The sequence below is a fragment of the Festucalex cinctus genome, chromosome 13 (genome assembly GCF_051991245.1).
Source record: "Festucalex cinctus isolate MCC-2025b chromosome 13, RoL_Fcin_1.0, whole genome shotgun sequence".
In the NCBI taxonomy this organism is placed as follows: Eukaryota; Metazoa; Chordata; class Actinopteri; order Syngnathiformes; family Syngnathidae; genus Festucalex; species Festucalex cinctus.
In genome coordinates, this window is record NC_135423.1 from 2,341,502 (window position 1) to 2,357,216 (window position 15,715).

The 15,715-nt window shown below is 40.3% G+C and overlaps 1 long non-coding RNA gene across 1 annotated transcript; it reads right to left on the bottom strand.

Annotated features, from left to right (window-relative positions):
* Positions 1 to 917: 917 nt before the first annotated feature.
* LOC144033782 (uncharacterized) lies at positions 918 to 9,914 on the bottom strand. Its single transcript, XR_013288070.1, has 2 exons — positions 9,786 to 9,914; positions 918 to 1,271 (listed from the first exon to the last, which is right to left on the bottom strand). It is a non-coding gene; the product is annotated as an uncharacterized LOC144033782 (long non-coding RNA).
* Between the last annotated feature and the right edge of the window lie 5,801 nt (positions 9,915 to 15,715).

A 15,715-nucleotide genomic window follows, 5' to 3' on the forward strand; every position in this document is an offset into this window, starting at 1 on the left:
TATCACGATATTGGCCCATGCGATACGCATATCGCAAAGACATTCAATAAGTTTCACATGGAATTTTATGCTTTTACAAACTTAAATGTGCATCACCAACCAATAGTGAGGGTAATTACAATTAATTAACTAAGAATATGTTGAGCTCGCTTATTTTGCTACATGAAAAAAACCTTTATTCTTCTATTTGATAATGCAAAAATGTAATTTCTTATTTCTTTGCAATAATGTCGATATATATATGTATTAGGGCTGGGAATCTTTGACTGTCTCACGATTCGATTCGATTACGATTTTTGGGTCTACGATTCAATTCAGAATAGATTTTCGATTCTCGATTCAAACGATTTTCGATTCAAAATTATTTGATTGACAAATGATTTCTGCTTCAATTTACAGATATGCACAACATTGCCATGATCGACTCCAGTCTGCTTTGCAAGACAAAATGACAAATAGAGACATTAAAGTGTCTTTTTTTTGTTTTGTTTAAACATTTATTAATTTTGTATTGTAAGTGCCTTTTTCCACAAAAACAGCATGTGGGCTACAACTGCCTTTTCCCCTTCTTCATTTCTAATTTAAATAAAATCGATTTTTGGATATTAAATATCGATTTGATTCGATTGATAAATGAGAATCTCGATTCTTTTATGAATCGATTTTTGTTGGCACACCCCTAATATATATATAATTAGAAGTGTGCATCAGACGATTTGGTATGTATCTCGATAGATGGGGTTCAATACGATTTAAGGACAGTACATTTTTTAAAGTGTAACGATTCTGTTCGGTTCAATCAAAATTGATTTTCCAATTCAAATTGTTGTTTGTTACACCCCTCCCAGTTACGGAACCAGAACAGGAGCTTGCCAATAAATGCAAAGTAGGAAAGCGGCACAAAGAGCACTCCGTCCTGGCTGCTCAGTATATTTAATTAGAACCATGAATGTGAAAATCTCGAGGGGGTGTTTTTCGCCATTTCCAACAATGCTCGGGTCATAGCGGAATGAAGGAAAATGTCACAGAAATGTGAAAGTGTGATGAAAAGACAGCCTACTTGGTGGAGGTAAAAAAAAATAAATAAAAAAAAGTGTTGGTAGGTGGCATGCTCCGGGGAAGGATCGAACACGCCTGGCCACTGTGATCCCTCGCCGCCGGACTCTGTCTTCATCACACCTTTTCAACTGCTACCTCATCTCGCCTCCCGCTAAGGCGCCGCCGCACGAAGCAGAGCGGTGGGGGTGAAGGGTGACGGGCATGGTGGAACGCTGCGGCAAAAAACGAGAAAAGGATGCAAGGGGGCGGAGGGGGATAAAAACCTACAGTCACATCTCCCCCCTGAGAACAAAAGAGGCAAAGTGCATTCAAAGAATTGCACTGGAGTGTTTCTGCAGGCTTAACAGCAGCCATGAGTTCTTCAAGCACGTGATTTCTTCAAATAATTTCTTTACCGATATATTGTCCAACTAAGAAATATGCTGTGAGCAACTGCACGGCTCCATTTGAACATCAGCGTCATTCCCTCCGTGAATTCTCAATACACCGCTTCAGTGTGAGCTACCTAAACCTTTTCCAATTTCCAACGTGAATAAGCTTAAGACTCACCCCATAATTTTCTCAAAAATGTTGCAGCTCAAAAATCCAAGTAGACGCTAAGCTGCCATCTGCAGCGGTTTACAAACCTGAATTTTGAAATATGTATTTGACCAATATTGAACAGCGGCAGTTAACATTCGGATTTCAATTGACGTCTATAAACGTCCATGGCAATGAATGGAATGAATCTGAAAATTACTCTTTCCTCATTAAGCCTTGACATTAATATCAAACTACAATTTTATCTTGAAAAAAAATATGACTTCATTCTCTATCCTGACAAAATACATCTTTATATTCCACAAAAAAAAAAAAGAGGCTTTGGGGCATAAATGACAGTGCCCCACTTAATCTACCTAGCAACAAATGGCAATAACTGTGTTGTATGTTCCTACAATTTGGTTTGAGTGGAGACATTTCCAAGTGAACCACGGAAGCTAGTGTTCATTGTCCATGTAGTACATTGCTTTTGGGGGGGGGGAACAAAAAAAAAATCAGACACTAAGATGAGTACCTAAGTGCTCTGTGGCCACCATTTATCTCCATAAACACATTATTCGTTGATGTGTTGGGAAATAAAAAGCCCGCCATGCTTCGCCGACAGATGCTCCTCTCAGTGCAACTCTTTTGATAAATATTTCTCACGGCTTATTATTATTTATTATTTTTTACAGCAAAACAAGGATACATTGTATTGGCCGTTCTTGGCGCAGGCTGATGGGACTCGTCTTTACGGACCCTGAAGGCATCGTCAGCTCAGCCTCCACCATCTGTCTCTTTCTTGTGAACGTGTTCGAGGGATTTGCTCAAGTTTGTTGCAAATGTTGCTTGCACCTGTGTTGGACTGCTTTTTTTTTTTTTTTTTGGACTGCTTTGGAACGAGAACGCTACTTATTTTGGAGGACGCGTTCCAATAGCTGGTGTCTGAAAATGTCCTTGGATGAAAATGTTTTGACCTAAAACCTGTGCAAATGTGTCCTTCCCTTCGCTGTTGTATGGGACAGCAACACTCGCTACACCAAGTTGCCATGGAAACAGTCCAGTAAGTTTGACTGCCATGAACCTATTATTTAATAATTATACTTTGGGGCATAAATCGTCGTGCCTCATGTATTCTACCTAGAAACAAGTGACAAAGTGAGCGACTGCCTCAATCTTTTTATTTTTCTCTCTCTCAAATGAGCTCTTAAGCAAAAATGGATCTGCCCCACTGATTTGACCTAGCAACAAGTAGCTGCAAAAATGCACAAAACAACATAGGCAGATATTAGCTCTTTTCAAATGAGAAATAAGGCAAAATGGATTCTCCCAAGCAATAAGTAACCAAATACTGCTACATCAGCAAAAAAACAAAAAAAAAACAAAAAAAAACAGCACAGTAAGATTGACTGTCTGACTTTAGGGGCAAGCATCGATTTGCCCTATGTTTTCTGCCTAGCAACAAGTGGCCATAGAAGTTGCCATAGAAACAACACGGTCGGCCCTATTTTCGTGCCCAGCCAAGTCTAGCGCAAAGTGCTACGCATGGGCGGGGTTTTCCTTTTTTTTTTTTTTTTTGGGCACTTTCTTCGGAAGCGGGCACAATTAGAAATGGGCCTTTTGCCATTGAGGGAATGAACAGCAACATGATTGCCGGCCAATCAAAATGGCTCGTTTTGTTCCCTTTAAATTCACCACAGCAGAAACGCGCCATCTACATGTCGCAACAATATCGCCACTTGTGGACACCCAATCATATGTTTGTGTGATAAAGTCCTCTGACCTAAGTTGCCAAGGAATAGTCGTTATTTGCACATCCCATCCATCTGTACATTTTCCGTAATCGTATTCATTTTGCAAAATGCGATTTAGGGCCTGACAAAACTGGATTGTGCCACACACATTCTGCCTAGCAACAAGTGACAGTGCAAACGTGTTTTCATGTGCCCCGAATTGCCATGGAAACAACACACTTACATCTTCCATTCATTTTCAAAATGAGCTTTGGGACAAAAATACATCTGCCCCATATATTCTGCCTAGCAACAAGTAGTTTAAGCTTAATTGAAGTTGAATAGATTTCTTTTTTTTTTTTTATCTATTTTTTGATCATACAGTATTAAAGAGTTTAACTTAGTTTGCTGCAACAAAAAGAGCGTTTGTTGCTCTCTCGCACAAGAAAGACATTTCTCAGCACATCCCGGTTGCGAGCTAGCGAGCGCCTTGGGCTTCGTGATAAACAAACGCTAACGAAGGATTCGCTTCCGAAGACCACAGCTGCCGAGGGAGGCCAATGAAAAAGGAGCAAAACTCTGAGCTCACACACACACAATGAGGAGACAAAATGGACACTCACACGTTCCCGATTTCATCAAATGTTCATTGAAACATCTTTCCCGCCCCTCCATCGGGACGCCCGCCGACATCCCTGCCAGATTGTTCTTCAAGCGGCGGCCCAAAGGCCTCGTGTGAAACTCAAATGCATTAATAAAAGCGTTTTTTTTTGTTTTTTTTCCCTCACTAGTCCTCCCGCATCGCCACTGCGGAACACCGACATGTCGCCACTTAAATTGCCTTGTTAAAGCAAGCCCACGTTGGATTACATTTACATTCGCTTTCATGCCGTTTGTCTCGTCTTTGTTCTTGAGCTGACATCTGCGTTGAAACGCAAAAAAAAAACAAAAACGTTTCGTCAAACAGAGGGAATCTGGTCTCATTACGGCAAATCAACAGGGATTGGCGAGGACTGATTTATCTCGGCTAAATTATCAGGAAAAGACAACAACCAGAAATAAACTGAAATAAAAAGAAGGAATTATTGGGGGCGAGGCAAAGGGATGTTCCTTTTCCCATTGGGCTGAAAACGATGGCACTGATGAAGACTCGCTGACCAGTTATTTTCAATCACTGCTCCCCTCATGTGAAAATGGCAGATTGTACAGAGCCCCTAAAGTGATGACATGGGAGAAAAAAAAATGTTATTTATATATATATACAACTTAAAGTTAAGTTATGGTTTGTTTAATTTTAATTTAATTAATTTTTTAAACATATACTGACAAACGGAAATTCAATTACTGGTAACACAAATAGATATGACAAGGATTAGCATCCTTATAACGTCAATAACTGCACCACGCAATGCATTCTGGGAACAATATATATGCAAAACCTGTCGATTTAACACGTCCAGGACTTGGTGTTGTCGCGTTCCATTTGCATTTGTATTATTTTTGGAGCAATATGATTACAGTTGATCTCCGTAATTTAGGGCTGGCACACACAAATAGGGAAAATCTGCGTATAATTGACGGCAATCGTTTTGAAGTTATATACCGTTATTTTACCGATGTGGCCCACTTTGTAATATATTTTCCTCCATGCGGCCCTTGATCTAACATGAGTTTGACACCCCTGGTTTAAAACTTAGGAGACGGTTTCAAGCCAGGGTTGGGGTTTCAAATTAGCGTATTTATATTTTCAGAGAGCGGCCGACGTGCACCTAAAACCATCCGTCAACTGACGTGTGAAAATGATAACCTGAAATGCGTGTTGACACTTTTAGCACGTAGGCTAACTGTGGTTCAAGTCAAGACGGCGGCGTGCGGTCTCTTCCCCAGTCCACCATTTTGATTACAGATGGAGCACCGACTGTATTAGCGGACCTGGACCCTCCCTCTCCTGTTTTTGTGCCGTTCCCCTCCACTTCACTCCCACTTGCTATTTGGCAGCGCTCTAAATTGTTTCTGTCAGCTTAGATAAACGCACCCCGGGGTTGGTCCATCTCGGTCGCACACACAAACGCACGTCTCTCCCATTCGTATACACTCTCATAAAGAAACACACAGAACCACGCAGTATGTTTTTTAAATGAATTTAAAATATGAGGACATGATATGATTTTTATTTTTCTACAGGTGTATATGCAAGTGACTTTTCTAATGCGGCATACGGTAATGGACTGCGGGAGATTGTGGCTCTTCTTCAAAGTGTCTTCCTCTTTGCCGCACTTGCACCGTGAATACACTCAGCCGTTCACATCATGAATATAGACAGCTAATATGGACCTGGCTTTATAGGCGAAACCCCCCTGAGAGGACACAAAGCTTCCGAGCTTCGGGGAGTTGAACACAGCTACTGTTGATATATCCCGCGCACCGCTCAAAGTGACAGCTGACGCAAATTACGGCACAGCGCTCGTATATTTTCAGATAATGCCGTAAATAGTGCCGCACCGGCTTTTAATGAGCTATCGCAAGTTCATGAAATTTTGCGGTGATGTGGCCTCCATGCCAGAGGTGCGAAGTAACAAAAGTACAAAATACTTCACAACTGCACTGCAGTGTCAGATACCTGTGTAGTTAATTTTCAGACTTTTTTTTTTTCTTAGTCTTCTACGGCACCAAACGCCACACTTTGATTGTGTTGTGGCGTTTGTAGTTATGACCTGTCATGGCCACCGTATGGATCCCACAGATGTTTAAAAATAACCTGGACACGCAATGATTCCTACTCGCCGTGGTGAGAAGCAGAGGTGGGTTGTAACGAGTTACGTATACTCCATTACATTTACTTGAGTCACTTTTATTTTTTTAAAGTACTTCTAAGAGTAGTTTTACCGCACAATACTTTTAATTGAGTAGATGTGGGAAGAAGAAACACAACTCTTACTTGAGTACAATTTTTGGCTACTCTATCCACCTCTGGTTAGAAAACTGATTTGAATATGTGACTGGATAGCTGATAGCCCATACACGTCCGTGCAAGCCGTTGAAGTGACAGGGCGGCCATGTTGCTCCTCCCATCTCGCAAACAGGCTACACTATAAACTATATGGTATACGTACAGATGAAACATATACAGCTCGTAGGCAGTTAGTTTAGGGCCGGAGGCGGGGGGGTTATACCGGGCAACTATCCTTCTTGCCCAAACAGGCCGCCCCACAACCCTCTAAATACCCAGCGAGTAGCCTTAAACCTTCCCAGCGCGACACAATACAACAGCAGCATTAATCTGACTCACCGTGAAGCCGAGCGGCGCAAATTGAACGTTACACCTTCTTGATGTACGAGCAGCGCGTCCGAGGCGACGCTAATAAAGCGGAACCGCGCCGGCGACGTGTATTGATAATCAAATCCCGCGTGACACTGTATCACGTCGAGGGTTATCGGTGGGATATTGATTCGAGTCCACCTCGGCTCCATGAGGATTAATGCCGAGTCGCCGAGCGTGATGCCGACGCGCCGCATTGCTCAGCCCGTGAGTGGAAAAGGAGGCAATCCTTAATGGTGACTAATGCTCACCCGTTTATGCTCTCGTCTGCGCTTGCACACGATGATCAGACACTACTTTTGACCAATTAATCTTGTGGTTCTCAAACTCGGGTCTGCGAGCCACAAGGATGGAGTCAGGACTTTTTGAGTGGTGTGACCTGGCTCTCAGTCTACCGACCTGCCAATCGCTTTTGCGTGTGGCAAACAGTCGTCAACTGTCATTTTCTTTTCACCATGGTCACGTAAAGTTGTTGTCATGACTCGGGTCATGCAGGAGTAATGTTTGGGTCTTGTCTTATGTCTGGGGTCACGCCTGGGTTAAGTTTGAGTTGAGTTCATGACCTGTTGAGTGTGAGGTCAAGTGTCTGTCTTGTACTGATGTAATCATCTTCTAGTTTCAACTAGTTTTAGGCTATGTGATGTCAAGAATCTTTAATGCTATGTGACGTTATGTGGTGTCAAGAATCTTTAATGCTATGTGATGTTAGGTGAGAACTGTAAGAACTGTGATGTCAAGAAGTTTTAAAATCTTTAATCGCGTTACTGGGTCAACAGCCAATCAGATAATCCCATGTCAGTACTGGTACCCACGTCTAGCCAGAACCAATGAGATGGATTTACTGTCTATTTAAGATGTCGGAGAAATGTGTGTGTTTGCCGGATTATTGCTCCCTGTTCCTCTGTGTTTCTCCGCAGCCCAAGGGGGCTTGGCGTCTCGTGATTCTCAATGCATTCTCGTTGTTTTTCGTTTCGTCAAGTTATGTGAATAAATAGTTAAAACCTTATTTGTGTCTGCGCTTTGGGATCCAACCCTTCAGCACACAACAGTTGTTACTCCACCACTGTTACATACAGGTTACGATTGAATTCTCAACTTTTTACTGATGAATCGTTTTGCCATAAAGTGTTTCTGAGTATTGCTTCTGTTTACGTTCACGCGGTTCACTTTTCGCAGTTTATTTTTTTGTGCAATTTTGCATGCACTTTTTTACAGTAATGTGCCTATTTTATAAAATTTGTGAAACATTGAGAATGTTTAAACAAGAGAAAAATGTGAGAAAATGTTAATGCCTTGATGAGAAAAGTGGGTAAACTGTGGTGAGGCATTTTAGAGCCTTAAAAGATTTATAATAAATGTAAAACTGAAAGGTGACTACTTGGCGGATTTCATTTAGTGCGGGTATTTTTTGGAACCTAACCCCAGCGAAAACAAGGAAACACTGTATATATTTATTTATTGATGTGTATTTATCACTCCATGGCTCATATTTACTGTTTCCTGCATATATTTATTCATGCACAGCCATGCTTTTCTTCACTTTTTACACCAACACATTTGTCCACTTAATGTCAGCCCAAACACATTCATTTCAAAATGGACATAAAGGGCAGCTTCAGCTTCCTGCACCGCAGAGGCAATGAAATATCCAATCATGGTTTAAATGCAACACATAAAGACGTGTCTTTCAAGAGCACATTTCGATTTTGATAGCGAGTTCCACAAAAGAGGCGTCCGTCTCAAGGTGATCCTGCGTGGACACCAACACGGTTGTTTAGCGCGCAGCGTTTCATTTCCATTTTTATAAGGAAGTGGCCCGCTCTCGTCCGTGTAATGAAGGTGTTTACTTGGCACAAAAGAAAGGGGAGATTAAGACGACGGGATTATCAAAACCCTGGGCCACAAAAGACAGCCAATCACTTCTAGAGAAAAAAAACAAAATCCCACAGCATCTTTTTACCGCACTCCTCAGATGTTGTTTATTCCTCATCTGGCTGCTTATTTTCTGCTTCATGTCCTCCTTTTGCTTACAATTTAAATGGGGAAAAAAACACAAGTAAGCCGCTCCGAGTAACTGATAACAATGACAGTAAATTGCCCTTTTATCGAGAAAAATGGGATGACATTTATTCATCTTAGACAGGCTGAATTTTCTTCTTTATAAAACATCATCAACATGACATAGATACACACAGTGGCGTGCCTAAGCAACTTGGCACCCTCGGCAGGATTTCTGGTAGTGCCCCCCCAGCGGGTGCACAACTTATTAGACCAACCGCTAACACGACCCTGCACAATTTCTTAGACCAGCCACAAAATATTTTATCATAAATTCACACAGGGCACACGGTATCTTCACATCTCTGGAATTTTAAAACCGCAGTTGCAGTGCAAAATTAATAATGTAGTAATTGTACCACAATAAATCCCTGTATGAGATAATGAGAGCCTAGCATAGAACAAACTGAATTGTTTACATCAACCATTCATTTATTTCAGTATCGTGAATCGGGACTTGCAGAATTTAGGTTTTCATTTCACAAGAATTGTTTTTCTTGTGTGCTTTGCTTTCATTTCATTGTTGATGGTTCTGATAACTGGTTCTGATGATGCAGACCAATCTGAGTGGCACTCAGTACCTTATGAGAGAACATTTATATTCACACTCTTACTGATGAAATCTGCATTTAGAGCATCTCCCACACGTATTTTATACTTATTGGTACAACTGTACGTCACACAGTGGTATATTCGCTGTAGAAGAAGAAAATAACATGGAAAGTATTCTGCGGAAAAGTCAACTTACTGTAAGTGTGGCAACACAAGATGGCTGCCGCCGGCTTCACTTTTCGCTAGCACGATCAGCCCAGTTTATTTGGTATGCCTGTGCTGTATCAGCCTGCGCATTCACCTGAGAGTCTGACGGTGTTTTTTTTTTTTTTTTAAGCTTTCAGCCAGGACAGCATAGTAGCATTTTCATTTCATTTTCTTAACTAAAGAGCTATGGTTGTACCCCAGCTTGTTTAGACTTCCGCTCTTGTATTTAAAACACGGCTCCAGATAAACAAGAAGTCGAGACACGACAGAGAAAACGGCTGATTACAATCACACAACTCAAAGCATAACGTGGCTAATTGCACTGAAGTAGCGCTTACCATCACGGAGGTCGGCTTCTTCAGGTCTGTCTGTGATGATTGTCAAATGCAGGTTATACCGCTTTATCTTCACTTTTCACTTATGACTCTATTTGACATCAACCTATTGCTCCGGCAAGATGCTCCAAGAAAAAGAGCTTAACAGGAAGGTGAAATAAAAAATATCCCTGCTCAAACACTTCTTGAACAGACATTCATAGTGCATATATATATATATATATATATATATATATATATATATATATATATATAGGCAGAGAGAATATCGAAACAATTCCACCTCAAATTTAAGCTCCTCGCTACCCGTGGAGTCGATACAATCTGCGAGCAGAGGCCTTGAGAAAGGTCACAGATAAGAGTGCGGCCCGCGGCGCATTGCATTGTCTCCACTTCAAACCTTTTATTTTCTATAAATTGAGGCGGAAGGAAAAGTATGATGGCATTGAGAAGTAAACTATGAATGCACCAAAAACAAACAAACATTTATATAAATGAATACCAAGATACTGACCATGAGGACCATTTGTATCATCATCATTTGTACCACACGTTAGTAAACGTCAAAGACAATTCAGACTCTAAATTTTAGAATCTTCTACCCACCTAACATATGTCCAATAATTAAATACAAGGACTAAAAAAAAGTCCATCATAATGTACATAAAGTAAAGTTGTATTTTTTCCTGTAACATCACAGCAGACCACAAGAACTTATGTATTAAAAATCCTAGACAAGTTAGGCTTCAATCGACCTAATATGTTTTCAGAAACATTTTGCGACAAATTAAAATCATCAACGAACCGAAAGTACATTATGTTTATTTCATTGGATCGATTATACATTTTCGTAAACATCAAAGACAAATCAAAGATTTTTAGTCTTCGACGAACATAAACCGAGCTGGTGTGAGTTGGTCAAAAAATTGACGCGTCCGGAGCACGCAGTCAAGACGCACCGCACCGCAGCCGCACACGCAACCGGTATAAATCCCGGGTAACATAGCGCACGTTTTATTGTAAACATCAAACATTGAGGACTCGTTGAGGGACCGGCCGAAAGTCACAACAACAACAACACGCTTTACGTCTTTCCAGTTTGAAAGCAAACTACTGAAGCCTCTTCATGTTCCGAGCCGTCATTCCGCTTTCCCAAAATGAAAGTCATCACGACGAGAAGGCTGCGAACCAAATGAGCGCGCACAAAGCAACAAAAGGAGGTGTCACTCTGCGTGTGGATTTCAGGCGTCACGCGGAATCAATCTTGTAAATGAGATCAGGGGGAGGCCGACAGCATATCTGCTGCAGCACTTTGTGCACCGCAGGTGTCCGCCAACCTCCGATGTAGTCGTCTTTTTTCGAGTAAACAACCGTAAATATTTGCTCTCCTTAGATTTGCCACTTAAACCTCCTCATATGTAGGAGTGATCGCAATGGCACAACAGTCCCAACTTACTTTTTTAAAGTTGAATTTTTTTGATGAAGATCATCCATACAGCCTTAAATTTTCATTACCTCTAAATTTAGCGTAACCACTGTGGATTGATATGGGGAGGACACAAAGTTAATCTCGTTTAATCTCAAAAACTACATTCAGTCAATATCAACATTGTTGACTCAATCAAATAAAATACAGTGTATTGAAAATAATAAAGAAATAAAGACATCCTCACAAAAAAGTAAATATAAATAATGAAATATTGTGATCTTTTTTAAATATCGCCAACCCCCCCACAATATTGTGATAGTTATCGTATTGTGACCTTCCTATCGTGATAATATCGTATCGTGATGTTTGGATATCGTTACATCCCTAGTAGCGAACCACAAATAGGCGGGGCAACATCTCTCTCTATTTATTTTGGTATTATCATTAAGAGCGTTGTAAACAGGTTCTTTGGGGGAAAAAAAACAAAAAAAAAAACATGGTAGACTATCCTCTTAGCTTTACGTTGGACAATACAGTAATCCAACAAATCTATTTGGCCAAGAGGCTTCACGCTGATAAGAATTTCTACCGTTGGCATCAAATAGACGCGAGGGTGCGCTTCCGAGCAGGTTTGATGCTGAAATGCAATTTTCGGTGGCCACAAAGTCCACAATTCACACTCTCCGTATAATAACAATCACAACCAAAGTTGACCTTTGAGACCACTTGCAGCTACGCTTCGCAATATACAAAATAAATGTGTTTTTCCTCTTTGCTCTGATAGATAAATAAATCAATCAAAATCCTATCTATCCGGACAATAAGCACTTGGAGTGCACATCACTCATTAAAAAGTAGTATGGAAATGTAAATCTTCCATCGTCGTCACTATCTTTTCACAGGGTTTGGAATCACTCAATTAGAAAAAGGTCAGCGGCGGAATGTTCCAGGTCTCACTCAAACCCGCCCTCACCGTGCGCTTACGTTCGCTTTCAATCTCCTGACAATGTTTACCTTCATGGGAGAGAGCAAATGTCATTGGAATAATTATTCTGGACCGGCGCCGAATGGAATGTAGCAGCGGAGTCATCCGAGTGGATTTTTTTTTTTCTGACTGTGGATATACTTGGGAGGACAGTTCTAAAATATTCTGTTTGTTCTCAGTACATAACAATATTGTGCTGGAAAAGGTCTGAGGAAGTCGCTACTTTTACATTGGAATCATGTCGATGGTAATGTTATATGCTGGGATTTTCATTTGGCCACCAAGCTAGGAACTTTTTTAATATTTTTCGTCTGCAGGTTCCGCTCTAGGAAACTTGAAAAGAAAATAGTCTGGTTCATCCTAAAATGCAACAAGATGCTGCCATAGCCCTGTCTAAACGAGGAAAGTAGTAGTACAGAGTCAAGGAAGTATGCTGAAGTTTGCTGTACTTGCGATGCATTTTTTTCAAAAGCAAATTATCTTTGAGGGTAATGTTTTCCGACGAGATTGAAATTTGCTTTTGGATCATCGTTTGCGGTGTATTTAGGGGATAAATTATTCATATATGCCATTTTTTGGGGTGTTGACTGTCATGGCCTGCGCCAGAGTTCATGACCTGTTATGTGCCTGTTATGCGTCGGTACTGGTGTAACAAGTGTCTGTTTACAGTAGGACCGATTATCGGTGCCGATATTTGGCATTTTGACAAATATCTGCATGGGCCATTTTTTTTAATCTGAAGGCCAATAAAGCCGGTATCTCACTGAGCAGTGAATACTAGTGAACGTAGCGAATTTCTGGTTTTCATCAGGAATTTTAAGATGTTCAGTCAGTTTTTATTTATCGTAAACACACTTGGAACATATTCAGACAATTTTTCACTGCGAAGATCTTTTGAAACGTTTTACGAACCCGAACAAAACCCCCAAATTAGCTATATTAGCACGCAATGCATTTGTCACTCAGTGAGATATGGGGAACTTTTCATTTATGGGTTTATTTAAGTTTCTACTTTATTAAAAATAAATAAGTAAATAAATAAATAAATACGTAAATAAATAAATAAATAAATACTAGGAACTCCATACACTTTTTATTTTAAAAAAATTTAATCAAGAAATTACGTTGAAATTTTAGAAAACTTGGGGAGCTATTTATTCACATCGAGAGGCAGACACCCAGAGGATTAAAGGTTGACATCATGAACATCACGCAGTGTAAACAGACACTTGTTACACCAGTACCGACGCATAACAGGCACATAACGGGTCATGAACTCTGGCGCAGGTCATGACATTGGTGGTATCAATTACTGCAATTCTCCAAAAAAATTGACCCTGATTTCCATGCGGCATATTTCAGAGATGATTGACAGAATGTCGAACTTCTGACCGGATGTGCAAAACAAACACAGAAGAAAAAAAAATCTCAATTTTAGCACAATTAATACAGATAAATATGCACATACATAAAACGGCAACTAACAAAATGATGTCAGTGTCTGAAAGATAAGTGAAATATTGACTTACATTCGAGAGGAAGCACTCAATGGATATTTCACTGGAGAGACGTTTAAAAGATTCATGGCAAGGAATTTTTAAAGGCCTACAAAAAACGCTTTTTATTTTGCATGCAAAAGTTTTTGTTTTTTTTGCCAAGATCCATAAGCATCCCTGGAGGACATGGTCATTTTTTTTTTTCGAGTCACTTCAAGTTCTCTCCACATGATGACTGTCAAACATTCAATAGAAACAGGCAGTGTATTTTTTTTCTTTAAACATACTTTGCTCATCATAATTCATAGAGCAGGTGGTATTTTGATAAGAGAACGACGACATTCAGCACTTGCGTGTGCAATGATGCGCAATTAAGCAAATCACACATGCTCTTAATTAGCTGCGAGGATTCTGCCTTTCACTGACATTTCTCTGATTATCTGTTGCGTCTCATGTGCACATTTCACTTTTAATGTGATTTAAAAAAAAAACAAAGAAAAAAACACGGACATTAAGTACAAAATACTCCTTGACACATTCTGGTCTGCAGTAAAATTTTCCCATTAAAAGTTAAAAGACTGACATTAGTTGAATTACTCATAGAATGATTTTTTTTCATTTTCAGAACATGACCCTAATCTTCCTCCACATGCAATTATTACCACATTTCCTCAAAATGGTATTTATTTATTGCAACTGCATAGCATTCTTATCAGAGGATGCTTTGGTTTAGATGCATTTCCATGTAGTTTTTATCATTTTCGATGTTAGCCACTATTACTATTTGGAGCTTCCAGCTCACCTGTGACCCAAATGAGAGGGACCAAAAAGATAAGATCATCTTCTTAAGTCCCACAATGGGTATATTTGCAATGATAAATGGATGGATGAAGGGCTGAAACTCAGAAATTTTTAATAATCGATTAACCTGTTGATTAATCGAATCAGATTTTTAAAAATGTTTTAATTTACATTCCTTTATTCAAAAGTTGAGGAAAGGGCAAATCCTTTTTTTTTTTACGGCCACTGTAAATAGTAACTGTGCATTAAAGTGCTTCAAATGATTTGCTTCATTGGGTGGCATGGTGGCCGAGTGGTTAGCACGTCCGACTCCCAGTTCTGAGGAATCCGGTTCGAGTCCAGGCTCGGACCTTCCTGGGTGGAGTTTGCATGTTCTCCACGTGCCTGCGTGGGTCTTCTCCGGGTACTCCGGTCTCCTCAGGCTGTACCCCGCCTACTGCCTGAAGCCAGCTGGGATAGGCTCCAGCACTCCCCTTGTGAGGAGCAAGGGGTTAAGAAAATGGATGGATGGAAGGTTGATGTAGCCCTTTCCAACATAATTCCGCAATTTGTCATTTTTTTGGAAACATTGACACATTACTATTCAAAATAATTATCTTGTTGATGGATTAGATTGCCTTCAGATGTGACCACAAAAAAATAGAATGAATATTTGTCAGCCTTTCCGTCTTTAGCCACCATTATGAAGAGAAGCAAAACATGTGAGCAGAAGCAACATCCGACCGTACGGCGCGATTCCACGGATTCCCGCTGTCCGTTTGAAGTCGTCGTAATTGTATTTGTGCACATTTTGTGGCCGCCGTCAGCGCATCACTTGGCCAGAAATAAACTGCCGTGCACAAGCTGTGATGTGGCAGCGCGCGCGCACAAGCGCGACAGTGGCGGCGAACCTTTTATGAGTCTACGCACACGAACACGTTCTATTTGCATACAACGGCCCAGCATGCGCTCTCGGGACATTTAAGCTGGAATGTGATAAAATAGAAAATGTTCTATCACATGCTGAATAGATGTGTTTGAATGTACGTTTGTTGGCTTAGCTTTTAACTGTGCCTTTATTGTTTTTTCCTTTTGGTATTTACTGGGGATGGTGATTAAAAAATTTAAAGATCACTGAGTGTGGAACTGATTGTTGATTAATTTTGTGATTAATAAACAATTTGGCTGTGACCAAGAGGGGAACAGTTGATTAATTCTTATTTATTGTTCATTTTATAATAAA